General features: G+C 37.9%; 1 protein-coding gene across 1 annotated transcript in view; it reads left to right on the forward strand.

The window, feature by feature from the left end:
- Positions 1-14,113, forward strand: part of COL5A2 (collagen type V alpha 2 chain) — a 172,133-nt gene that overhangs the window by 30,812 nt on the left and 127,208 nt on the right. Inside the window, exon 2 of the mRNA XM_017728964.1 lies at positions 5,515-5,605. The gene's annotated coding sequence lies outside the window, so the exon portion shown is untranslated. The remainder of the gene's footprint in view (positions 1-5,514; positions 5,606-14,113) is intronic.

Here is a 14,113-nt window from a genome sequence, read left to right on the forward strand (position 1 = left end):
TGGACCAAGCTCTACAAACAAACAAACAACAAACAAACAAAAACCCCAAGGAAGAGTAAGTCTATATCATATTATGGATGTTGTTACATACCTTTTGCAAACTCACCTCAATGACAGCTCAATTTGTCTCACATCCAAAAGTCTGTTTTTCTGCAAGAAAAGTACAAAGTGTTCTATAAGTTGTAGAGGTTGCTTCTGGGATGTTTGCATCCAAATTAATCCTACTTGTACTCCATTTCACAGTACAAATTTAATTCCCTTCTAATAAGTAAAGATATTTTCTCTGACACTCCCTTTTTCAAATGAGTTTCTAGGTTGGAATGTGTAGCTATGAATAAGAAAGGATCTGGATATTTGTATTGTCCATTTAAAAGTTGTATTTCATACACTGTTTCATAAACTATCCTTACAAGAAGAAACCCCTTACCCTTGCCCCAAACCCCAACCCCTACCTGGGGTCCTCTTTATAACTCCTGTCAACCTGGAGGTATCTCAAATACCCAATAATATTTAGCCAGGAGATTAATTCTAATTTTATATTGCTTAATCATCCTATCTGCTTATTACTTTGTAGTTCTGTCTACGATTTGCAGTACCACCTGTCACTCTCACTTCTCTCTTACTATTTCCTGTTCTCACCATAATGCTGTTATGACATAAACTTTGCCAGGCACGTCTAAGGCCTTCCACAAAATAAAATTAAGTCGTCAGTTGTTTGAGTATATTCTGACAAGAGTAATCTAAAATATGTTAAAGTTGTAATAACTTGGTTAATAAATGGAAATACTGGTCTATTTTATAAATATGTAGAAGCCAAAAAGTAGCCACAGCACATATTATAGCTTATAATTCTTGAAGAATTACAACCTGTTAGTGTATTTCTAGCTGTGTAGTAAGACTGCAAATTAAATACTCTATTTACTGAAATTTTCCTTTTTGGTGGTAGTAAGACCAACTGATGTTATGGAAATGGTATGTTAATAATGTTTTGAGAGATGAAGTAATATTTTGAGTACTAAAAAGGATTGTCTTTCTTTAAGGATCTTTGTCCTGAGTTACTGAAAAAACTGAAGAGCTTTCATTTGTGTGGATTTTATGTGTTTTATCCAGGGGAAAAAAGTTGTCATCTTCTAGTTCAATGTCACAGATCCAAATACTATTGAAGTTTAAGAACTTTCTATCTGTTCCTGTAGGTTTTTACATCAAGTTAGAAAAGAATATCCTTTTGACTTTCATGTAAGTGATCTACTTGTGTCTCAGATCATAAATCTAACCAGCAGTGCAAGTCAGGCAGAAGAATGCCTCTTTGTAGGCACTGAGCCATTGTCTAGAATTTTTACACTCACTCTTTCTCTTCTTGTGTGCAAGTAATGACTGAGCAGGACTCAGCTTTCCAGAGGTGAGGGCTGATGACTCTCTTCCCCATTTCTTCCTCAGGGAGCAGACAGTTGTTCTCCTTCCCCAAGGTTGCCCAGCATGGTGTCCTCCTAAGAAGGCAAGAATAAGAAGAATGTTTAGCACAATTATTTCTCACATTTCTTCCTTTAATTAGTTCTGTGCTTTATTTTCCTTGTACTGGATTTACTCCAAATTTTACATCATGAGCTCAGAGTTTTACTTAAATCACACATCTGTTAAAATAATCTATTTGTGTGTGGCAGACTGCTACAATGATTAATATTTCCCATCTTGGTATAGACAGTTGATGCAAAACACAGGATAATATTTTCTAAACTGCACATTTCTAACTAAAATCCTATTAGCAATCTTTTCTAGACAAAAATGAAGGGTCATGTCTACACTCAAAGTGAAGTTAGTTTAAAAAGCAGACAGAAAATATAATGTAAAAGCTCACAGCATTTTCAGACCATGCATTGATATATGTAGCTTTAAAAAATTCCAGGGTGTGAGTTTTTTCATTTCTGGAAGAAAATACAGATATTCGAACTCCAGCATTACCCACAGCACTAGTCATGTTTTCCAGGTTGGCTTCCTGGATGGACTGTAGTTTCCAGTCTTATATCTCTGGGATTCCTCTTCAACTACATCAACATCTGGCATAGTGATTTGATACTGTTTTGTTATTACTTTCCCCATTTAAAATACATACACCATGAAAAATGTTACAGGATGGTGTCATGTTATCATAAAAAGGAAAAAGGTTGTCGCTGCAAAACATCACCTCTGCTTTAATGGTTAAACATGATTTAAGTCATGGGAGGATAGAGACCCTGGTCATAATTTAAATTTCATTCTATTTTTCTTACCTCTGAGTAAGAACCTTCATCAAACAATGATCAGTGATAACCCAGGCATCTGAATTAAGCAGAGAGAGTGGTCTGTGGAGCAATGGAAGCACCAAGAAAGTTCTCAGTCACAGCTCAGTGACCTTTAGCATGGCTGCTGTGATACAGCCCTCCCTTTAGCAACACTGAAAAAATGCTACTGACAGCAGAAGGTTTCAAGGAAGGGAAAGTCAATTATGGGTCTTGTTCATTCTACTTAAGGATGATAAAGCAGGTAAATAACCTATGTGTTGCACAAAACTGAGTTTTGAGAATGAAAATAATGCCCAAGGTGAATTTGGGGCAGACAGGAGAGTGACAAAATCAGCTGACAAAAAGTGACTTTATCACTTTTGATCATTTCTATAAGTCATTAGTTTGTAGCACCCAAATTGCAGGGTTTTGTCTTCAGCCTTAAATCTCTCATAAATAAAAAAATTGACACGCTGTATTTCCATTGCCTTTCCCAATTCCTAATGTAAAACTGTGGTTTTTATACATTTAATTTTATGGGGCCTGTGCTTTATGATGTCATGTAAGGTAATTTCTACTATTTCTGCCCAGTTTCTGTCAGAGTTTCCTTAATGTGTAGTTCCATGTGCTGCAGATACAATCAGTAGAGCTTCCAGAGCTATATCCCCCTGCTATTAAGGTGGCTGGGTTGCACATAAAGCCATCTTGCTGGGGGTCAAAGACCAGGGGTTTTTTGGGACTTAGAGTCAGATTGAACTTGGTGGCTTCTAGGGATACTGGTAAATAAAACATGTCTCTGCCAGGCAGATTAAATGTTTCAATTTTAAATTATGGAAGAGGAAAGTAGTAGCTAGCCAAAGTTCTGTTTTAGTTTAATTGTAGTTTATATAATTAAATTAAATCATCTAGTGCCTTAGAGGTAGATTTCAGAAATTGATTTCAAATTAATAATAAAGACAATTATTAGTGCTTACATTAACCTAGTTCAGACTGTTCCATAACCCAAAGCAGAAAGGTTGGTTTATATCAAATTTTATGTTCTGAATTTTTCATTTCATCAAGTAGTCCTACATGGCTGTCTTTTTCCCTAGCCTGAAAAAGGCAATTGGGATTCACCACTTCTGTGGAATGAAGGAGGGGAGCTGAATTCTGAGTACAGCAGTAAATGTAACACTACCTATATTCCGTCCATGCCCACTACCCTGTAATTCAGAGAGAGATGTCCAAATCCGTCTATAAACACTCCGTCATAAAATATGAGTCTCAAACACTAAACCTTGATATTTTCTTTGAAAAGAATGCATATGAATAAATCACTTAATAAACACATTTACCACTCCCAAGCTTTCCTAGCAGTTATGCCATTGTAAAGTCTTGCTTCCTGCTCTGTGCTTGCATTCTCAGAACTTTGAGAGTACAGCTTTGACTTCCTACTGTAGCATCTCAAGTTTGCCAGAATTTCTGAACTGTAGTCATCTTTGTAGCTGCAACCATGGCAAAGTCTCTTGTCTTGTGCTCCCCTGAGAGTGCCTCTATTGGGATTCTTGGAAAATAAATCAGTGACTGTTTCAGCCCACGTTCTAGTGCGTGGACGACCTCTGTATCCCTTTGGATAGCTCTGTAGTGACTCACAAGTCTTGTCCAGTCCTGGCTTTCTTAGCATTTTTCCATTCACTTCAGTTGCAGAACAGTGTTTTTTCTGCACTTCAGTTCTAAGAACACTAGGGAATTCTATCTAGCTTACTTTAAATTAGCTGACTAAATCTGTGCCTCTTACTGGGTTCTTCATGTGGCAGTTCATTTCCTTGTCCCTGCCATGAGCTTCTGTTGGATGAGGTCGGGCACTGAGCAAACCAGGCAGGCATCACCTGGCTGGCTCTTGACTCTGTGTGCCAGCAGTGTGACCCTTCTCTGGCACTGCACAGATTGCCATGCTCAGCCTGATTTAATTTACCCGTTTGCAAAGATTTTATTTTGGAAAAGAAATCTGACCATGCTGATATGTGGAACAATGTGTTGACAAAACCTCTGTATTGCACTGTGGGAAGTTAGTGATCTGTTTGCAGAAATGGACAACCCAAGTAAAGTATGCAGCTGTGACATAAAATTTTTAAAAGTATAAAAACCTACCAGGAATATAGCAGACATTAGATTAAGACTTAGTTCTCATACAGCATTTTCAATAATAACCCTTAATTGAAAACCAGTTACAGAAAATGACGTTTTATTACATGTACTCCCTCAGCACGGATAATGAGGCCTTGGGAGCTGTGGGTTCACCACTACCGGGTTTCTGTAACCATGGCATCAGTGTTGGCTCCCCACATTTTGAGGAGGTAATGGATTTCAGCAATATGCTTCTATAAGACAGCTTTGTCCAGTCCATCAACAGAGTTCTTTTCAGCGGTTCCATAAACTCTATCTCAGTTTAAAATACCTTGTAATTTACTCTATCAAACAGCATGATTTCTTATAAGAAGTAAAACTGAATGTTTTTATATTTCATAAACTATGAAAATGTATAATTTTCTTTGTATTTTTCTAATTTTGGGAATTTATCATAAGTGTTGTACATTGGCAGACAAGCAACCTGAGATTTAGAATCATGGAATGATTAAATCCAAGTTAATGAAGGTATTTATCTACCCATCTTAAGATTCACGTCAGATGTCTAAGGGCAGATCTAAAAGACATTTAAACAGACAATAAAATGCTGTTATTTGAACGGTTTTTTACTCCGCCCTCTGAAAGTCTTTATAAACTGAGAAATGCCAATTTTAGTTTTGTTCTGGTTTTGAACACAGTATGAATGCCGTTGTTCAGGCTGTACCAGTCACCTGCTCTTGCACAGAACCTGCCCAGGTCTGTGTGGGCAGCCAGGCTGTACCTGGGCATTCCATTGATGTCAGGTTTGGGTTTTAGTCTAACTGTTTCTGGCCATAGCCCAGCCTCAGTTGCTGGGCTATCCTGTCCACATTGCAGACAAAATCCTGTCAAATAAAGCCAGATTTAAGATTGTACCGTGTTCCATGTAAAACACAATATCCATCTGCTGGGACAAAGTTTAGCAATCACAATGATGGGTTTATTGTGTGGTATAAAAGGAGCAGGTCTCCTGATCCAAGTCCTGAAAGTTGTCTTGTATGCATAAACATGTCTATGCAACAATCATTACACAGGGGAAGGCACAGTTGTTTGAAAACAGAATGTGTAATTTTTAAAATATAATGTTGTAACTGGAAATTTTTATCAGCAGATTTGATCTACTTGGCAAGAAAGAGCTATTTTGATGAAAAAGATTGGATCTGAGTGATGGAGTCTTTATTCTGAAGGAGAGATTGCATGCAGTAAGTAGCAGAAATATTTTGTGATTCTTATTATATTCTTAAAATATTTAAGACTCCATCAGAGTGTGCAGTAGAAATGGTTTTATTGTGGCTGAGTTACTCATGTTTAATACTACCAGCTTCTGGAAAGGCTAGAGCTCAATTTCTGTAAAAGGTTAGCTGCCTTACATTGTTAACATTAATTTGGCTTTTTTCCCCCCTTTTCCAGTTAAAATTAACTACTTGAACACGTTTAACAAAATATTGCTCTATGACTTCACTGAGCTGAATCCAAGGGCACTGATGCCTTTCTGTATTTATGGTACATACTGTATTCTTCCAGCTTTCACTTCCATGTGGTGGTGGATGAAAGAGAAGAGTCACTGATCTCAAGTAAAAACAGCTCTCAATGGCACTTAAAAATAAAGATCTGAATGTTGTATTAAAAAGCTGCATTTCATGTATTCCACTGTTAAATGGGGCTTTCTGTGCTAAACCCTACCCTTTAAAAATTTGTCCTTTTTTAAACACTAGAGGTTACTTGAGAGATTGTTTTTTTCAAATAGGGTAATGTCTTAGCAAACCTATGCCTGAAAGGTGTGTCTTTTTAAGAATAATTAACTGCTGAGAAAAGACAGCTTTGAAAAGGTATAGCAACCAATTATGGCAAAATGTTAATTAAAAAGCTGGCTTTGCATTTGCAACTGATTACGTTTCTGTGATTATTTCTCACAGCAGCCAAGAAATAGGTGCTCACTTGTTAGCAAAAAGAAATCTTAATGACAGTTGTGAATCATCCAGGTTGCTAAGAGGTTAACTCACAAACCAGGTGGTACTAAGTGGAGTTGAAAAAGTGTGCCAGGTAGTGTAGGAGCTTTTCTTCTGACCAGCAGTCAGAAGAAACCTTCTCCAGTAGCGCACAGCTGTGTCAGCTGGAGGTTCAGGGTAGGTGAATTGTAGCCTTCACTAAGATCTTGAGGAAGTAACCCTTGAATGTGGTGTTTCTGAACTGGACTTCTAAATGTGCAACATCTTAAATGAAAGAACAAAATGGATCAACAGTCAAGTGGAGGAGTTGATCTCTTTGCGTTCCTGAGAAGTGAGTAAGGTAGCTTCATTGCTTAGGTACTGTGCTTGCTTTAAAAACAGCAACAACAAAAAACCCCATCAAACCAAAATTCTACACTAATCCCCCCCTCAAAAAATCCAAAAACCTACCACCTGAGTATATCTATCTGTTAACCCGATTTTTGAGATGTTTGCCCTCATAGAGCTTATATGTGACAGAGTATCTGCCGTTTCAAATCTTGCCTGCATGTATAGACAAAAATGAAAATTGGTGGGTATTAACTAGAGCAGTAATAGAAATTGCTAAAACATTTCCTTTTATCTTTCTGAAATAACCATAAAGAGCTCTGCTGCAAAATTCTACTTTTTTTTTTGGGATTTCTACTTATGTGATAGGACGGGACCACTTGGTAAAAATTACCAAATCCTCTAGATTCCAGAAATCTAGAGGAATGTGGGTGGTGTTGCCACCAAGGCAAGATAACTGAAAATATCAGTTCTGACCTGGTGTATCTTTACTTGAACCAACAGAACTCTTCAGAGATGTCAGTTACTGTTGTGATAAATCTTGAGGGAAATTTTCATTGTTTTCTGTTAAAATTTTTGAGAACAGGGTCTTACAGGCCAACTCCTGAAGTTTATGAATTAGAGATGTGACACACAAAACCCCACAGGCAAATTCCCTGTGCCTCTGGGGCTGGTAAATCAGCCAGTATTTAGAACACTAAGGAATCGGTGGTAAAAACTATAAAATCAGTAACTAGTAACAATTTTTTTGTATGTGCCAGCATTTGTGGCACAAAAAATGTGACCAGTTTTTCAAAGGGTGATCTAAAATGCCTCTTTGAGTTCCTCTGTGCAGGCATGTGTGGTGTTACTGAACTGTGTTTACCCAACAAAATGATTTTACAGGTGTGATATTTTGGATCAAAATAACATACCTGTTTATATAGAGTTTTGTAAGTCATAAAGGTATAATTGGGCATTTTATATGAGCAGTATCTAAGAATGGTTGTGTTTTAATAATTCTGAAAACAGTAAAGCTTGCACAAATTGTTTGCATTAGCCTTTGAAGTCTGTTTTCTTAACATCTTGAATTCTGCTTTGGCTTCCTGGCTTTGTGACAGAGATGCTCCCTGGAATGATTAAAGAATGGTAGCAACTACACTTGAGCGCAGGTGCTTCACTGAATCCTGTTTTTGGTACATGGTTCTTACAGCTTCCACAAAAACTGTAATTTAAAATTGGCAGAATAAAGAAGTCTCGTTTGTAACATCAGTCACAGTAATGTAGTCCTTGCAACTTCTGCCTGCTAGAAAACTCGTAGAGTTAAAATTGTATGAATTTGTTCTGTATTTCTCTAAAACTGAGCAAAAAAATCTAAACTTTATGCTCATAAAGCTTGAATTCATGTGCTTTTGTTCCCTCTCTCCTCTCATAGGAATTTTAATTTAACAGGCACTTAAAGCATTGAAGTAAGTCACTGTGGGACTGATGCTTTTCCATGCTGCACAGATGTGTGGGGTTTTTTCTTAGCTGTGATTCTCATCAGGTAGTTTGGATTCTTTACTAAGTTATGTAGCAGAAGGGAAAAGAGAAGAGGCTTGTTAAAAGGGAGTTTAAGACCAAATGATACATGGGAAAGGAGAAGAAAAACTTTGTTATCTCTCTAAAAAAGTATTGGTTTTTTTTTTTCATACAACCATTTCCTCCATATTTGTTAGACTATAATTTTCACATAAATTTCATGTTTTATTGAAAAACATGTTTTTTTTGGTTTTGGGAAATTTTATTCTAAAAAAAAATAAGGTTTTGTGTTTTTAACTAGGTGACTTCTTTCAAAAGCACTTCTAAATTCTACTGGGTTTTATGAGGAAGATTTTCACAGCTGTATAGTGAGGTATTCCCATTCAAATTCAGCTGTAGTGGAACACTGAACTCCTATTCTTTGGAAACTTCCCAGAGTACATCAGAGTATTGGGAAAGGGCTGCATGGCTACCTGCAAGCTTGTGCAATGACTGGAACATTCAGAAAGCAGCTTCATTTGTAGCTTCTAAAAGCACTGTATGGGAAAATGAATAATAAATTGTGGTGAAGGATCTAACACTGTTTAATAATTACACTGATGAAAAATTATGAGAGAACTTGTAAAGAGAGGAACAGCCAAAAGAAACCTCTAGCAACAACAAAATTCCAAACCAACTAAAATGCTGATTTCGGTGTTCTATAGTTTTAATAAAGAAGTAAATGCATGCACCCCACACCCCCAAAAAAACCCAACCCAAAAACAACTCAAACCTGAGGGTCTATAGTGTTATAAACCCATGATATGCTATTTTTAATGCGAATGTGAAAACTCACAGTGGCCAAATCATGAGTTCCCCAGTTTAATAAATGTATAAGTCAACAGAATATACTTCCTAAAACTCTGCAGTCCAATTGCTCTTTTTAGATTAAGCTGAAAAACCAAAAAATTTGCTTGTTATTAAGGGGTTTGTTTTCACAGTGGGTTAAACTGTTACCAGACTATTTCCCTGAACATCCTTGGAAAAGTGAAATTTAATAGATGTTCTAGAGTGTATTTTTGGGGTGAAAAAGTTTTATAAATACTCCATGCCTGTAGGACAAGAATAGTGCAAAATTAGAAAGGCGGAGAGGGGAATGCAGTAGTGAACACAATGCCAAATCCCAAAGAAGCAGTGCCTGCCCCACGCCCCTTCTTGGCAGTGGTATGGGAACTGTTGTCACCTTGAGGTGCTTATCGCTTACTGGGTGACATTTGCTGACAACTAATTTTACAGTAATTGGAAGAAAAATTTTAAAAAGGCACTTGTAAATGACTCTAATTCCCTTCTTATATGCTATGTATTAGTAATCTAACTCTCAGAGTTAAGCTGTGAATTAAGTGCCTTTGATGTAACGCATCGAAAACCCATATGGGCAGTGGTCTCAGGGTTTTCTGATGTCTGGCACTTTGCCCTGGCTCAAATTTCCATAGATACTCTAGAGAGGAGTAAAAGGACACCTTTCCCTCAGTCTGTAAAAAGCTGATGGAGCATCGCTTGGGTATGAAAGACAAAGACCTGTCTATGAATTATTCAGTGGAAACTATATGGGAGAAATTAATACTGTAGGTATGACTCTCCTCTGCTGGGTATTGGCAGTAGTTCCAGGTTATTGCTGTGCAGAAGTGCTGTATGTTACTGACAGAGGGGAAACTTCAAGGCCCCATGCAGGTCTGGAATATTGCTTCAGAAAAGCAGTAGAAAAATTCAGTCATGTCAGACCAAGTAAAACAGTAATGAAGGAACTGTAACAGGAACAACAAAAACATTTGCAGTGTCTGCCTTCCTGGTCCTCCCTTGCTACTCTTCCCTTTTGCTCCTGAGCCTCTGGTAGCAGTCAGTACTTCTTGGTTTTGTTTGTGAATGGCTGCTCATGTTCTAATTAACTTACTGAGGAAAAAAAAGAAAACCAAAACCCTCCAGGAATTAGGATGAACAGTTCCCACAGACAGCAAGAGTGGAGTTTAAAAAGGAGGGCTGGAGAGGACTTCGACAATTCCTGTCCTGACCTCCTTAATGCTTTATCTGAAGTTGTATCTGAGTTTTTGTTCAGCAGTTTGGGCAAAGATTGATTTATGACACATCCAGTTTTCATCTAAAGCTGCACTGAAGTTGTGAATGGGTAGGATAGGACTTGCTTTTGTGAAGGCATTATAAAAATAGCACTGTTTGGAAGCAATTTGAAGAGTCCCTGCAACATGAACAGCACACTATAAAGGCTTTCTGATTTGTAAAATATTTCCTGCTCCATCAGACTTAACCCTTTGGTGACTGTAGACATGTAACTGCTGACAAGTTACATACAGTGATGTGATCTAGCAGTAGACAAGCCAAGAAGGACATAAAGTTAAGATATTATAAACTCACATATACTGGCATTCCAAGGATGTGAGGATAGATTATTCATCCAAGTAGCATACTGCAGATTAAATGTCCTAAATATTTGTGGGTTTTTACTAAACATTATATAAATAGATATAATATTTACATATATGCATAGAATTGAAATACATGTGTGTTTCATGCTTTAGGTACATTTTTCATTAATATTAACTGGGTTTGCAGTCTGGAAAATATTTGGACTTAAAGTGTTAACAAACACTGTCCCAAGAGCACTTTCTCTCTCATAAAAGAGAGAGCTTTTATGTAAGTTGGAAGTGCCTTGCTGTTTATCTATAAGTGCATTCATAAAAGGGACATTACAGGTAGGTGTGTAAAACAGCGTCTGCAAGAAGTTTGTGGCCAGCTCAAGCTGCAAACTTTTATCTGTGCCTAGGGATGTCACTTCTTGTAACAACAGTGAAAGGACTTTGCTCTAAAACTTTGATTTCTCAATTGCATTTTTAATACAAATAAAAGATGTGTCTTGCCTGGAAGTAGCTGATAAGATTATTATTCTTAGATTCATGTTGTCTGAGCTGCTCCTGAATTGAAGTCCACTGCAATTTCCCTTGTAGCTTTAAAAGAAAAGTGAACTGTTGGTTTGTGTTTCCTTAAAATTCTGTGTGAACTGTGCCAGCTGAGGAGATGATTGCTGAATATTCCAGTTGCCCCAGGCAGCTGAGGCTGCTGCCTCAGCAGTTATCCCAAGCCAAGTAGTTTGTCTTTGTGGTCAGTGAGCTATGGCTTATTTCTCTTTTCCAGTATATTTTGGACTTTAATGTACAGCTTTTTCTATTCCTTTTTCCTTAAAAAATCATGAATTGCAGTGTTACTGAGCTGAGAAGAAGAATGGCTGGTGTCCCAATAAATGCAAGGTGGCTGAGGCTGGCAGGGTGTTCCTCCAGGGCCAGTGTGGGGAAAGGGAGCTGCAGGCAGTGCAAGTGCTCCAGACACAGTGCAGCATGGAGAGGGCTTGGATGAAGAGCAGTTTACTGCGTGTCTGGATAATCTACATTGAGGAGGGCGTCTTTCTCCATTGAGATGTTGTTTTTCTATGTGATCGGGTAGATTGTCTTCTCTGGCTGGAAAGCAGAAGGCAGAAAACCACAGTATATTAGAGCAAGTCAGAGGTTTCAGGTTCTACAAGCAGGAAAACATACATTTCTGGAGGAGCATATCTTATTGCATAAGCTCTGCTTAGCAGCTAAAGGAGAAAGCAAGCACTTTCTCCAGGCTAACACCCACTCATGACATGCCTTTTGCTCCAATCTGAGAAGCTCATGAAATAGCCATTTACTTTGTACAAGTTTTCCATGTGAGCTGAAAGAATAGCTCAGCTTTATGATTGCAGCTATTACTTTCATCCAGTGTCAAAGCTGAGTTCCAGAAAAGTCTGTGTTTAGTCTCCACCGAATGAAAAAAAAGTTCCCTGCTCCTACTGAAAACTCTCTCATCTTTTCCAAATAGCTTCTGTGTGAAACAGAAGATGTGTCTGAGCAGTAGAGGTGGCAACAGTTATGCTATGCTTTGGCTACGACTGGAATTTGCAGAGAAGTGCTCTCTGTCTGGAAACCAGGCTAAATATCCCTTCCCTTGAGTAACATGCCCATGAAAAAGGCAGGATAACAGAAGGAAACCATGTCGCCTGTGTCTGTGCTCCCTGCTTAGGGATGCACATGAGCAAAGCCGTAAAAGAACAAAGCCTGAGTGAACTTCAAAGTGCTTTCCTTTAATGAAATGTTTCCTGCTTTATGTACTAGCTATTCCTCTTTCTTTATATACCACTAAACCACTTGGTGGAAGATATTTAATTAGGAAAAAAAAATATTGCACCTTCAATTTTGATTTTTATTTTATGTTAGTTTGTAAGATTAGAAGTGCAAGCATTTTAGAATTAAGATTCTTTAGAGTTTTAAAAAAACATTAATTCAGTGTGATTTTTGTTATTTGGAAGTAGTAATGAGAATTGCCATATGGTTGTGAAAAGATTTTTAGGTTATTCTGGTCTAAAAACTGGAATTAAAACTGCATTGTGTCCTTACTGTTCTTCATACTTGTACAGAAGCAATATATGAAGCTGTTGTCTTAGAGAGGTGGGAGTTTTCCACATACCTCCATCAGGTACAAATAGATCTGCAAAGAACAAAGCAGAGGAAATCAGTCTCTGGTTCTCAGTGCTCTTTAACAGCTTTAGCGTATGACATGCAAGGTCTCCGTCTGCTTTTCAGAAGAGAGGAATTGGTTACGGCAGCGCCCTGGCCGGATTCCAGCAGGGAACTCCAGAGCTCCATCTGCCAACTCCCTCCTGCGGTTACAGATGGGTAACTCTTGCCTAAATAAAGCATCCAGCCACTGCAGGCTCTCTCCTGTGCACAAGTACATGCAGTATGCACAGTTTAAGTGTCTTCATGCATATATCTAAATAATCTTGTTATTATGATAACACAGCAACTTCTCACTGTTGGGTGTTACTTGGCATGGATGTTTGACCCCCATCAAATTCTCTGAAATGCTGAATTATTTTCTTCTTTTTTTTCCCCGTCATCTTTGAGCATGATTTTGGCTTTAGAGAAATTTTTTACTCTCTATCAAGTTCAATACTGAAGAGGAAATTGGTAGAAATTTCTTTTGTAACAACGTCTAGAAGTATCAAGTGCAAAATGAAGTACTATTATATAGGAGTTGGGAATCTCTGTGAGGGAAGGCAGAGAAGGCCTGGCATCTCTCAGACTGAGGATACTGGAAGGAGGGAAACTTCTCTCTCCATCCAAGAGTTGGATTTAGGTTTTGCAGCAGACTTTGACTTTTGAAGACAAGCTTCAAAGAGGCAGTCATTGTAGTTTTACCTACAGGAAGTCTTTATATTGCTTCTCATGCAGAAATCAAGATGTGTGCCTTTAGCAAGATGTGACTGAGCATCTTTTCCAGCCCTGGATCTTTGCTTTGTTTTGCTTCTTCTAAACTGGCTCCTTTGAACAAGAGACAATACGAAGGAAACTACACAACAGCCTCCCAGGAAGGACAGTGTTTGTTTTAGTGAAAAGAGAAAAAGAGGTGCAGTTCAACAGAGGCACCTGATTTGAAAGACATTTGCAGACAGTGGCACAAGGCAGTATTAGTATGACATGATGAACATCCTGAGTCAACAGTTGCATTGCCTTTTCATTTTTGCTGTCTGCAAACCAGAGCATTTAAGCCAATTTATCCTGACCATTAGTGTTATATACATGGTATATGCAGGCATTTTCTGATTCCAAGAGAAGTAACGAACATGTTTATTTGATGCTGAAAGTATATTTAAGATTACTGTTTCAATGTATGTTTCTATTTTAACAGAAACATAACCATTATAGAACCAAACCCATGCTGGTGCTTCTACAGTCTTTGTAGTTAACTGAGGGAAAATGAAGTTCCTTATCTCTAGTTTTCAATAGATTTTGTTTTCCCATTTCCCCAAGGTTTAAGAAAGCAATTGCTCTTTGGCAGTCAAATTTGCAAACAGATTTCTTTGGC

Source organism: Corvus brachyrhynchos, unplaced genomic scaffold (genome assembly GCF_000691975.1).
Source record: "Corvus brachyrhynchos isolate BGI_N302 unplaced genomic scaffold, ASM69197v1 scaffold370, whole genome shotgun sequence".
NCBI lineage: Eukaryota > Metazoa > Chordata > Aves > Passeriformes > Corvidae > Corvus > Corvus brachyrhynchos.